The sequence below is a fragment of the Bidens hawaiensis genome, unplaced genomic scaffold (assembly GCF_021521415.1).
Source record: "Bidens hawaiensis isolate Kalapana, Puna unplaced genomic scaffold, B.hawaiensis_p1.1 tig00003307_1, whole genome shotgun sequence".
In the NCBI taxonomy this organism is placed as follows: Eukaryota; Viridiplantae; Streptophyta; class Magnoliopsida; order Asterales; family Asteraceae; genus Bidens; species Bidens hawaiensis.
Genome location: NW_027491184.1, coordinates 2,056,899 through 2,070,885, shown reverse-complemented (window position 1 = coordinate 2,070,885; position 13,987 = coordinate 2,056,899). Strand labels below are relative to the sequence as shown.

The window sequence follows — 13,987 nt, the reverse complement described above, 5'->3', positions numbered from 1 at the left end:
TTGTAAGCCATTTGACCATCTTGGTTTAATCAAATTTACTTTATTTTTTTTCTGTTTTTGTCTTAACAAATTTTTGTAGAATAATTACTTGAGTGGATTTATTCGTATTAGTTTGGGAAATCTTTCAAATCTTCAAACATTGTTACTTGTTAGTTAGATCTTCTCTAAAGATTAAAGATTGGTAAACATATATCATTTCAATTGGGAATTTAAGGAACCTTGTAAACATGTAACTCAATAAACATGTTTATACTTTTATTAATTGGTTTAAAGTTACAACTGAGTGAAAATTTTCAACTGGTTTAAGCTATTTGACCATATTTGTATTAGTTTTTGACCAACTATACGTAACAAATAAATATATATATATTAAATCAAAACAAAACTTGGTTGAAAAATAAAACAATTAATTAGAAAAATATAGTTACAAAATAACTAAAAGCAAAAAACTTATTTAAGGGTCGTGTTCCCTCATTGAATGTGTGCAGTTTGAAATTATCAATATAAACTCTAAATCAAATGCTATCATATTCCTATTATAATTCCTATTCAATATCCATCATAATAAAAAAATTAACGTAATATTTTTTTTGTAAAATACTACTCCCTCCGTCCCATTATAAGCGTCTTAGTTTGACTTTTCAAGTCTTTCTTTTGCAATCTTGACCGTAAATATTTTTGTTCGTGTCATATAATACTTGATGAAAATTATATCAATGTAAAATACATTTAAAACCCAATCCATTCATATATTTTACAACAAGTATTTTATAACACAAACAAAAATATTGTCGGTCAAAGTTAAACAAGAAAGACTTGAAAAACCAAAATAGGACACTTATAATGGGACGGAGGGAGTAAATGAATAAGAAAACTAGCATAAATACTATACACTATATCACGAAATGATTGATAAACAAATTCGCATCACAAATAGTTATCGTAGCAGCGTCACGCGGGTTTCTTAGTAATTAAAAGTAATAGTGTAACTATGCGCCTAGTAAATGATTGAACCTGAAAACCAAAGGAAAATCACCTCATGGCCTTCTTGACTAATAGTTTAGAGTATAGACATGACACATGCATGGCTCCTTACGCGTTGCACGTTGACAAAAAAGAAAGTTTGAACATTCTTTGACACAAAGAATATCTAGTGCAAACGAATGGTAAAATGACATATGGGGCATTTATGCGTTGACAAGACATCTCCTACGTTGGGCAAAAGAAGAGCACGCTGTTGCTTCATGGAAAACATCATGTTCTTGTTGGAATGGATTATTTGCAAACCATAAAAGCCAGTGGCTATTTCGGTAAGTTAAATGGTCAACAGGGTTATTTGATGATTTTTTAGAAAATAGTAAGAATCTAAAATAACGTATGCGGGTGAACATTTTAGAAAAAAGTAAGAATCAAAAATAATATATGCGGGTAGTTCACCTTAGCATTGCAGTCTGCTCTTCGTAGTCTTGCCTTGCTATAAGAGGGACGGATATTTAAGGCCACAGTGCAGTCATCGATGGCTTTCTCAAACTGACCAAAGCTTGCTACGACAAGCAGCATGGTTGCATAACAACAATGAGTTGAAAGGGATGTGGTCAAGACCCTCCCCATACACGATGCATGCTTCAGAGTATTTGGCAGCCTTGAACAAGTCATTTCCCTTGGATCTGGCACCCATCACTGCCTTGGTTTTATGCACCATCATATTTACATCTTTACTGCCCTTTGAGCTGCCTCCATTGCATCATCGATCCTGTCGATCCTGTCATTGCATCATCACTGCCTTGGTTTTATATTGATTTTAATTTGGTGTTGTATATTTAAGCTACGATTTTAATAACATTATATACACAATATTTGAGCTGAGGGTCTCACTGGAAGCCATCTCTCCATCCCATCTGATAGAGGTACGGTGTGCCTACATCCCACCCTCCCCAGACCCTACTTATAGCTTTGCTATGGGTGGGATTCCACTGGGTATGATTGATTGATTAATTGATTGACACAATATTTAGCATTAATCACAACTTGTTTAAGTTTTTATTCATCAATCCTCGCATAAAATTGGTTACTTGACTATTTGTTCAAGTATAATGATTCTGGATTCAACTTACATGATGTTATGTTAAGTGTAGTTTCATATATAAAAGATATATATTTAAATAAACATCAAAGACATGTTTTAGATGAAATCCACAATACCAGTCATGAACACAGGATAGGTTACGTTTGCAGTTTGATATAGGAGTTCAAACGACTTGGCAGATTCCATCTAATGTTCTGAACACGATTGCTCATTCTGCTCAATTTCACGGGTTACTCCATGAGAACCCACATGCTCATATCACTCGCATCACACGAATTTGCGACACGTTTCATCTTGCCGGCGTATCCGAAGACGCCATAAAACTCCGAATCTTTCCGTTCTCACTCGTTGATCATGCGAGTCTGTGGCTTGAGTCCCTCCCACAGGGATCCATAGCTACTTGGGCTGCCATGCAGACCCAATTTCTTGAAAAATACGATCGTCCGGCTAAGGCCGCTCGTTTGCGTAACCAAATTCATTCTTTCCAGATGGAGGACACCGAGAGCTTCTACTAGGCGTGGGAAAGGTTCAAGAATCTACTTGCGTTATGTCCAAACCACGGCCTACAAGACTGGGCGCTTGTTGAGAAGTTCTACAACGGAGTGACGTACGCAACTCAAAGTATGCTCGACACAGCTGCAGGAGGTAACCTACTGACAACGAAGGATACGGATGAGTGCATTGCCTTGTTTAACGGTTTAGCCATGAGTGGATACCAGTGACCACCAGTTAAGAGTACCAAAACCGTCGATTCCCTATCATGCGGCATGCATTCGGTCGACACGAGCACCGCACTTGCGGCACAAGTTGAAGCGTTAGCAAAGATCGTGAAGGACTTGCAGGTGAAAAGTAAGTTATGCGAGATCTGTAGAGGGGGACATGATACTGTTCAGTGCCCCGTAGGCTTCCAGGAGGAGGCAGTCGACTTCGATAATAATCCAAACCGAAATCAACATTCTTTCAATTCTTATAACTCGGGGTGGAGATGTAACCAAAATTCCAACTGGAGGAATGGAAATCAGTCCGGCTTCCAGCAACGTCAGAGCCTATTCCAGGATTTCGGTGAGGGAACGAGTAGTGGGGAGAAGAAGCCCACGTTAGAGGAGATGATGGCACAGCAGACACAGATGCTGTCGTAACTCATGACTCGAGAGGACTCCCGTCACAAAGAAACTCAAGAGAAATTCCGGGAGCACGAGTCATTCATGAGAAATCAAGGAGTGTCAATTCAAAATCTTGAGCGTCAGATAGGAGAGATAGCAAGTCGTCTAAATGAGAGGTCGCCAGGTACACTTCCATGTAACACTGAACAAAATCCGAAGGCGTTCGCGAAGGCTGTGACGACAAGGAGCGGTGCAGGGGCACGTAGCGAGCCCGTGATTCAAGAGGCGACGAGAGGAGTCGTTAACGAGCCTACGGTATATGTAAAGGAGCAGGTAGACGAGGAGATTCAGTTGGAGTCTCCACCGGCCAAGGTGCATCAGAGGCACAGCCCCGGAAGTTCAGCACAGGCCGAGAACCATCCATTACCCAGCACACCACCGAGAGTCTACAAACATAGACTCCCATATCCCGGGAGAGTCCGTAGGGATAGAGACGAGGAGCAGAACTCCAAATTTCTTGATCTTTTGAAGCAACTTCATCTTAATATTCCTTTCCTTGAGGGACTTACGCAAATGCCCAAATACGCAAAGTTTCTTAAGGATATTCTTTCGAACAAAGAGAAGTTAGCCGAAGTCTCTTCCATTCCTCTCAGTGATGGTTGCTCTGCAGTCTTGCAGAGAAAGTTACCAGAAAAGATGTCCGATCCTGGGAGTTTCACAATTCCCTGCATCTTGAGTGATAATACGGTCGTCTATGCGCTGGCAGATCTTGGTGCCAGTATTAATCTCATGCCGTATTCCGTGTATCGCAAGTTGGGTCTAGGCGAACCGAGGCTTACCCGTATGAGTATCCAGCTTGCTGATCGTTCCGTGAAATACCCCCGAGGGGTGGTCGAGAGCATGCTTGTTCGTGTCGACAAGTTCATCTTCCCGGTGGACTTTGTCATCCTGGACATGAACGATGACGATAGTGTCCCCCTCATCTTGGGCCGACCATTCCTTGCCACTGCACAGGCATTGATCGATGTCTGCGAGGGTAAATGAATCTTAAGACTTGGGGATGAGAACGTCACCTTTGACGTTCGACAGTCACTGAAACACCCCAAGTCTACTAATGACTCCTTATACTTCATTGATACCATCATGGAGCATGTTGGGGAGTTTCTCAGCGAAATTTGTGGAGGATCTGCCTCCGACACCCAGATTCTCGATAGGGAGATTCCGGAGATTGAAATGGTTGCCATAACCAATCAGTCCTTAAACGACGACACCGAGTCGCATACCCCTGAATCTGGCATGTCTGCTGAGATCGTACGAGACGATCCGATGGACCGACCTTCAGTCGAGAGTCCTCCTTCTTCCTTAGAGCTTAAGGATTTACCTTCCCACCTTGAGTATGCATTTTTAGATGAAGAGAGGAAGCTTCCGGTTATCATTGCATCTACGTTGACCAAGGCCGAAAATGTGGCGGCTGATCATCTTTCACGTCTAGAGGGAGTTGACTTAGGTGATTTGGGAGTTAGGATCGATGATCGTTTCCCGACGGAAAGTCTGATGTTTGTTACTGCACAAGAGGAAGGTTTTCCATAGTTTGCTGATTTCGCGAACTATCTCGCTGACGGATACCTCCCAAAGATGTCTTACCAGCAAAAGAAGAAATTCTTTGCTGACATCAAATTTTACCTTTGGGACGATCCATATCTTTTCCGCATTGGTGCTGATCAGCTTATTAGAAGGTGTGTAGATGTCAAGGAAGGATGGCAAATTTTGAGCCATTTTCATGTGGGACCGACTGGAGGTCACCACGGTGTGAGTTCTACGACAAAGAAAGTCTTTGATTCTGGTTTTTACTGGCCGTCAATCTTTAAGGATGCTCATATGTTCGTTAAGAGTTGTGATCGTTGCCAGCGTGTCGGCAACATTTCTTCGCGAAACGAAATGCCCCAGAATGCCATTCAAGTTTGTGAGGTTTTTGATATTTGGGGTATTGATTTCATGGGACCGTTTCCATCTTCGCGTGGAAACAAATACATACTCGTGGCCGTCGATTACGTGTCTAAGTGGGTTGAGGCCAAAGCTCTACCCACCAATGATGCCCGAGTGGTAGTCCGTTTTCTAAAAAGTCTATTTGCTCGTTTTGGAGTCCCGAAAGCCTTGATTAGTGATCGAGGTACTCACTTTTGCAACTCGCAGATGGATAAGGCGTTGAAGCGTTATGGGGTCACCCATCGGCTTGCGACCGCCTACCACCCACAGACTAGTGGGCAAGTAGAAGTGAGTAATCGGATAATCAAACGTATTCTCGAGAAAACGGTTGGTTCAAATCGTCAGGATTGGTCCGACAAATTAGATGACGCTTTGTGGGCCTTCCATACAGCCTACAAGACTCCGACTGGTTCCACACCATTTCAGATGATTTATGGGAAGGCCTGTCATCTTCCTGTTGAATTGGAACACCGCGCTTCATGGCCCTTCAAAGGGTTAATCTTGATTTACCCGCCGCAGAGGGTAATCGTTTCCATCAATTACACGAATTAGAGGAGTTCCAGGATCACACATATGCACAATCATTTCGGTATAAGGAGCATACGAAGGAACTGCATGACAGGAAATTGAAGGGTAATACGCAGTTCAAGTGTGGGGATAAGGTTTTACTGTATAACACACGGTTGAGGTTATACCCGGGAAAGTTGAAATCCCGATGGTCGGGACCGTTCACGGTCACTGAGGTTTTCCCGTATGGCACGATTGAGATATAAGATCGAAGCGGGAAGTTTAAGGTGAACAGCTATAAATTGAAGCACTACATAGGAGAGCCGATAACTGATCAGACAGTCGAGGTGTTCTACCTTGACTCATTCACCGAGAAATAGGCGTGATGGATGCATCATTCGGGAGACAGCCCGAGTTGTAGAGTTTGTATTATGATACTCTTTATTATCTATTTTTATTTGTTTTATTTTAATTTATATTTATAAAAACATAAAAATAAAAAAAATAAATATTTAATAAAAATCTAAAAAATTAAAAAAATCAAAAACACAAAAATATGTTTATTTTTTATGTTTTTGTTTTCTGTTTTGTACGCCGCTACATGCGAGCGAGTTTGAGTTTTTACAGGTATTATTACGCGCGTGGTAGCTCTGATGGTGTTTTGGAACTGGTTCACCCGAGGTTGCGGCCGCAAATGAAACGCTATACGGTCGTTCGTTCGAGTCATACACAGCTGATAAAGAATCTGCATCTAAACCAGGGGAGTAACCCGTTCTCTATTTTAATTTCTGTTCTTTCAAGTTTTAATTTTATGCTTTACATTTTATTTTTATTTTATTTCTTTTCCTTGTTCTCATCGAGGACGATTTCGTTCTAAGTGTGGGGATGGGAATTTATTTTACTTAGTTGTAGAAAAAAATTTTAAAAAAAATAAATAAATAAAAAGTTTTCACTTGTTTTTCGTTTTCGTACGTTGTTTATGTTAAAAAAATGTCCCTTGTTTTTAGTTTCTTTTGCATTAAAGTGGGAGATGATGATATTTATCGGAAATCGGTTTTTCAAACTACTAATAATATGAGATAAATTATAGAAAACGCACTTAACTTGGGATGTGTCGGTAGGCTCAGCCTTGAAAATGAAAGGGCAAATTTGATAAAACGGTTAAACGGAAATCTTTTGTGGGTAAAGCGTTTTGTCCGTGGAAAATAAGCAATGAAAGGTCGGGCCATACTCAAGCCTCAAATTTTGGTATGAAAAAAAAAAGTGGTAGTATCATGAGTTTTAAAAATTTGAATACGTTATCATATGATGCTTGGGTAGGTTTAACGTTAGAGTATGCCGTGTAGCCTGTGATATAAATCTTAAACTGCTAGTTTAGTGTTTTACACCTCATTGGCGTATGGTTTTATAACCTTAAATCCTGTATTGATGGGATGCTTCGGGTCCGGAGACCATGGGTCTGTATGCAATCTATTTATCTGGGTATTCACAATTCCAAAGTGGGGTTGTGGATATTTAAAATAAAGCCAAAGAGCAAACCCTTATAAGTCTATAAACATGATCATAAAAAGTACAAAAGTACAAATACACTACAGACTTGATCATCCACGCTGTTAGCCATGTGGGGTCCCCTTGCTCGCGTCTCATTACCATTAAGAAACGGACCACAAGGGACACGCTACATGTAAGCCCTACAGATGAAATTTTGCATACTCACCTATGGTGATGGATTTAGGGTATTGCTTGATAACGGGGGTATGTCATGTTGTGGGGAACACTAGCTATTAATAAATTGAACCTTAATCGTATCTAATGGCTGCTTGGTAGACTTTGATGCTTAAGCTTAGGTGGATAAACAATACCCTTGATCATCTTAAATATTCATAAATATGGAGCAACAAAGTTTTAAATCTGCTAACTTTGAGGTTTAAGTCAAGTTGGGGTGGTCTGGTCCGGTAAAAGCTGAAAATAAGCGGGTCTTAATTGTGTAAACCACTAAGTAATATTATTGTCGGATCTTATTTGTCCCGGTAAAGATTAAGGCATGGGTTTAGGTGGACAATAATATCGATGATCGTGGTTTTTGCGTTTTTCTGAGCTTTAAAATCTACCTATATGTTTGATTTGACTTTGATTTTCCGATTCTGATCCAACTACAGTCAAATCTTTTTCAGGGACGAAAAAGTCTTAAGTGTGGGGATGTTTGATGTGCAGTAAAACACACTTACTTTCCTTATGATTTTATCATGGTTTTTATGCTTAATTGTTTATTTTATGAAAGTATTGGGGGTTAAGTGCAATAATTTACAATGTTTAAATGTTAATTGTAGGTTTATGAAAGATGGTGAAAAAAGAGTTTAGTTGGAAGATTCTAGGGGCCTTTTTGGTCAACTTTTAAAGCTACAACTCAAGGCCCGAACCAAGCCCACAAGTTAGAAGCCTTACATGATATTATATTAAGTTAATTAACTTAATTTTCAGCCATTATCCAGCCCTAAATCCCGATAATAAAAAAACCCTAACTCCTATCCATAGTTCCGATCGGCAGCAGCAAAGGAGAAGGAAAAAAAAGAAAATTTTGGCGGCTGTGGTGGCTGTGACGGCTGGAGAGTAAGAAGAACACCAAGGAGACTCTTGTGCAGCTACTAGGCATCAAATACATTCATAATCTCAGCCATATAACCCTAAGTAATCATCTTTAAACTTTGTTTTTTTTGTTCAAGAACCCTAACTAGTTGAATTGATCTTTTTCTTTGGATTATTTTGCAAGTAATTGATTGTTTGACTTTGATTTAGCTATTCTTGGATCTTGAATGAGTTTGATTATGTTTATGTTGATGTTTTTGATGATTTACTTGAATGTTAATGGCTGTCCAAACTTAATGAGTAGCTAATCTTGTTTGTTCTACCTAGGTTTGATGAATATTGTTAGGTTTTGACTAGTAATATGGATTGTTAATGATCATGGCTTAAATTGCTAATGTAAAGTTTGATTTAACATTAAATTAGATTGTGTTTAGTGGCTGTGTTTTGTTTAATTATACCTAATAACCTCGTGCTTTAATTAATTGAATCGGTTTAGATTAGTTGTTGCATGTTTAAGGCTCTTTACTTTGTGTTCAGGGTTTATTTGCGGGAAGTACAACAGTAGGGATAAGTGGGTAAATTAATTAGATAAAATCAGTTGTGAAACACCTTCTTAGAGACCGAGAGGTGATAAGAAGTAAACTCGTCTCATTACTTTTACTTGTTAGAATTAAGATTGCGCGAGAGCGGGTTTTGTTCTTGTCGGGTTTGGGTGTTTGTGCGATTAGTTGGTCTAGTTTAAGTTATGTTGAATTGTTCCTCTATCCTTAGTTGCGTAGTATTCGTTTCCATTAGGCTAGTGTGTCGGTGAGATCGAGAGGTGAGTCGACATTAGAACACGTTAATAATTTGTTTTCCCGGTTTGTTCTTAAAGTCAACTAAAATAAGTTAGAGTTTGTTAGTGAGACCGAGAGGTGATCTGACCTTCTTGAGCGAACCATAGTTGTGTCATCCTTTAGGACCGGTGTCGTGAGAGTTTTCAATCCATTGTCTTGTCATCTCCTTCAATATGATTCTTACCTAGGTAGACGTTTTTATCACTGCAGTCAAAGCTTCCGAAGTTTTGTTAAAAGTTTTCATTTAGTTAAGTTAAGTAGTTAAATCAATTCAAAAAAAACAATTAAATATTTTGGTGAGTCTTGGTTAGAGTTTAGTGATTATAAACGTTTTCACGTGTCTTCGAGTTCGATATCTGGACTTTCCTCATCTGTGCTATACGCGACCAGTACACTTGCCGTTTGTGTGAACTAGGATAGATTGTTTGGTTTTTAAAGCTTAGTTGCGACTTGTGTTTTATTTATATATATATTTTCGCACATCATATAAGAAGCAGATAAGCATGGATGATCGAACCATAAAACTTGGTGCAGTCATCTATATCAAACTTCGGTATGTTGCTTAATACTTGGTCTGCTTCGTAATGCCTATGCAACTTCAATAACCCTTCAGCTTTCAAGGTATATACCTATTGAATATTGTCAATATGTAAATAAATATGGAGGCTCAATATTAACTTTTGGAGCTCATCTTATTAGAACTAATAAACAAACAATATTGTTCATCTAAATAGTTACCTGCAGTGCAGAATCTGCACCAGCTGATATGACTAGACTGGCCTCCTTTTAAAAATGTGCTCCAGTCTCTTCGCTTCTTTGCCTCATTGCACCTGTTAAGATGCACCTGAAGAGTTTGCACTTTTATGATCAGGTTAACCTCACATTTTGACCCAGCCTGTTTATAATGACACACTGTTTTGTCCGCGTCTCCTAATCTGCAAATGCATTCAATTTATGCTAATATTGGTTTATGCAAACTAAAAAAAAACATAAAGTTTATTGTGTGAATATTATGATCTGTAAATTGTGTTGAATAAAATGATTTGTTGAATAATGACCTGAGATCATTGGCGGACCTATTAGGAAACTAAGGGGGGCTGCCGCCCACCTTAAATTTTATTTTTTAGTGTTATTTGCATGTGAAAATCCCGATCGCCCCCCTTAAAATTAGTGTTAAGTCCCGATGTCGCCCCCAAGAAAATAATTTCTGGGTCCGCCACTGCCTGAGATATAACGTGGCTAAACGGTTGTGAGCCCTTTGATAGAATGGTTCTATTCTGATTGCTTCTCTAGCTTCAAATACGGCTTCCTAAAGTCTCCCCAAACCGGTTAAAGCCACGCTTTTATTGCTTCTATATGATGCCTTCTCCGGGTCGATTGAAATTACAGCATCATAGAGTGACAAAGCCTCAGCAAATCTCCCATTTTTATAATCTTCATTGCCCATGATCTTCAACTGCTCAGGATCCATTCGTGCAGAAAGAGCTTTACAATAAGAAGTTGTATTGGCGGGATTGTTAATCTCTTTGCTCGTTTTCCTACTTATGTTCCCCGTCCCATTAGGCAAGACTTCCTGATTCCTTTTCGGATCTATATGTAAGGCCCCGTTACCGGTAGCCCTACTTTCGCGTTGGATTTACTCATAAACGCAGTTCTAATATCAGAGTTAATTAAAACATTCGCGGAATATAAAAGCTTTCATAAAACATTTCATAACAAAACACATCTTGTCTTAAAACAAAATCTTGTCTTTCAAAATAATCAAACCATTAGACTTAAACGTCTTGAGTCTTCCGATGCCAGCCTCTTATTCAGTGCCACGTGTCTCCTCAAGCGAGCTGCCTCATCCTACTCACCTGCGTGCATACTAAAAGTCAGCTACGCTGAGTGAGTTCTAGTTAATCATACATTATACAATACACACAAACTTATATTCTTTCATTCATACTTTCATACTTTCATACTTTCATACTTTATTTTGTATTAACTTGCTTTCATATCTTACGTTATAAAGAGCATTACGCCCTACATTCCTCGAGTATTATTAGGGCTCGGTACCCTCCTTCCTCGAGTATTATTAGGGATCGGTACCCTCCTTCCTCGAGTATTATTAGGGCTCGGTACCCTCTTTCCTCGAGTATTATTAGGGCTCGGTACCCTCTTTCCTCGAATATTAGTAGGGTTCGGTTCCCTAGTTTTCGAATATTAGTAGGGTTCGATTCCCTCTTCGTTACCATACAACCATACATCATACCTCGAGTATTATTAAGGCCCGATACCCTCTTCGTAACCATACAACCATCCTTTCCTTCTTTTATTAACTTTATCACATTCATACACATAAGCATACATATCATACTTACCTTATACATAGTGTTACAACCTGACAGTACGTGCAATATCCGAAGATCGTTCACGTACTAACAAGCAATCATTCATACATTTCACATCATTCATATAAGGCATACACTTAACACTTAGGATAAGTGTATTAACAAACATATCGAGTATGCACACAACCCCGAAAACATAACACAGAAGTGGGGCTAGAAACTCACCTGAATCCTGTTACGCTCTCCGTTAATCGTTATTCCCTTCTTGAGCTGTGCACTGCTAACTGTATAATATTTACATGTATCAATTAACTACTACTACTCATGTTTTATTTCTATCTTTATATAACCCACAACGAACGGGGGTCCGGGGGCAGCGCCCCTGGCAGCGGGGTCTAGGGGCGGCAGCCCCTAGGAGGGTCCAAGGGGCAGAGCCCCTGGCTGGGGTCGAACTTATCTATTAACTGTCTTAACACATTTTTCATTAGGTTTTTAATTTATTTTCTAATTTGCTAACTCCAGCGAACTTATCATTAAGCGAACTTAACAATAAGCGAAGTTAGTGATCGGCGAAGTTAACCCTAGGCGAACATATGCCAGGCGAAGTTATCATGGGCGAACTTATCACCAGGCAAAGTTATCAGTTAGGCGAACTTGGCCTTAGGCGAAGTTATCAGTTAGGCGAAGTTATCAGCTAGGCGAACTTGGCCTTAGGCGAAGTTACCAGTTAGGCGAACTTGCTTGCAAGCGAACTTGCATGAAGGCGAAGTTATGGCTTGCAGGCGAAGTTGCCCAGCTGCCGTCTCTGTTCAATCTTAATCACCAAAATCACCTTTATTTCATCGAGAATCTCTTGGATATTACATTAACTAACTCCGCGATCATTCCCATGGCCTAGTTCGGGTATAACTTAGCCCGGAAAGACATAAAGTTTGGAGCTTTCGGCTTAAACGTTTAATAACAAGTCGCCGTACATAGCCACAGGTTTGTCAAGTTTGTTGCTTTACGTTTCGTTTAGACCCGATTTACTTTATGTTTAAGCTTCAAAGCTAACCGATCCTAAAAACGTAAACTTTAAGGTAAAAGGCATACCTTTACGCGTTCGGTGTGTTCGCGGTTTGCTTGGTTATCTCGTATCTAGCTCGTATATCGAAGGTCTAATAACGGTTGGCTTGATTTTGGACTCGAGTCTCGTTCTCTCTCTCTCGCGGCCGTGTGAGGTGAAGGATGTGTGTATTTTTGAGTGTGTAGAGATTAAAATGGAAATGAATGATGGTTTAGGGTTTAAGGATGGTTTAGGGGATATTTAAATCCCTTAAAGCCCATGGACCTAAGGCCCATTTCCTTTAATCCATCTTAATTAGTCCAAGTCCATGATCTTTTTTCCTCATTAGACGTTAATTAGTAACATTAAACGCACGACAATTTAACGCAACATTCTCTATTTATTATTAGAATATTTAGGATGTTACAAGTCTCCCCTCCTTAAAGCGGTTTCGTCCCCGAAACCTAACTATTACATAAACAGATTGGGGTAAAACTTGCGCATCTCATCCTCAGCTTCCCAAGTAGCGTCCGATCCTTGTGGTGCTTCCATATCACTTTCACCAAAGGTATAACCTTGTGACGAAGCTACTTCTCCTTGTGATCAACGATCTCTATCAGTTGCTCTATGTAGTTCAAATGTTTATCAACCTCAATGTCCATCAATGGAACGTGAGACGTGTCATCAGCTAGACACTTCCTTAGATGGGAAACATGGAAGGTTGAATGAATTTCTTCTAACTCATCGGGTAAATCCAGCTTATAAGCTACTTCACCCACACGATCTACAATCTTAAACGGTCCAATGTACCTCGGACTCAACTTCCCCCTCTTTCTAAAACGGATAATTCCTTTCCAAGGCGAGACCTTAAGCATCACATTGTCGCCAACGTTGAACTCAATTGGTCATAAGACTTTTGTCTGTCTTGAGCGGCTTTCATTCTTGCTTTGATCTAATCGAACTTTGAAGACGTTTCTTGAACCACTTCTAGGCTTCCCATTTATTTCTGACCAATCTCACCCCAACACACCGGGGTTCTACATCGTCTACCGTAAAGAATCTCGAACGGTGGCATACCAATACTTGAATGGTAACTGTTGTTATAGGAGAACTCTGCCAGGTGCAGATGATCATCCCAACTCCCACCAAAATCTAAAACACAAGCACGCAACATATCCTCAAGGGTTTGGATCGTCCTTTCAGACTGTCCATCGGTTTGAGGATGATACGCCGTACGGATGTTCAACCTTGTCCCTATAGCTTCATGGAATTTCTTCCAGAACCTCGAAGTAAACCGTGTATCTCTATCAGACACGATCGATAACGGTACTCCATGCTTGGTTACTACTTCTTTAATGAACAAGCTTGCTAACGTTTCTGACGAGATGGCCTCTCGTATAGGCAGAAAGTGAGCACTCTTGGTCAAACGGTCCACTATCACCCAGATGGTATCATGATGCTTAGCTGTACGAGGTAGCTTAGTTATGAAATCCATGGTGATGTGT

The 13,987-nt window shown here is 39.8% G+C and overlaps 1 pseudogene; it reads right to left on the bottom strand.

Annotated features, from left to right (window-relative positions):
• Nucleotides 1-1,392: 1,392 nt before the first annotated feature.
• LOC143623115 (TPR repeat-containing thioredoxin TTL4-like) lies at nucleotides 1,393-13,144 on the bottom strand (annotated as a pseudogene).
• Nucleotides 13,145-13,987: the final 843 nt, after the last annotated feature.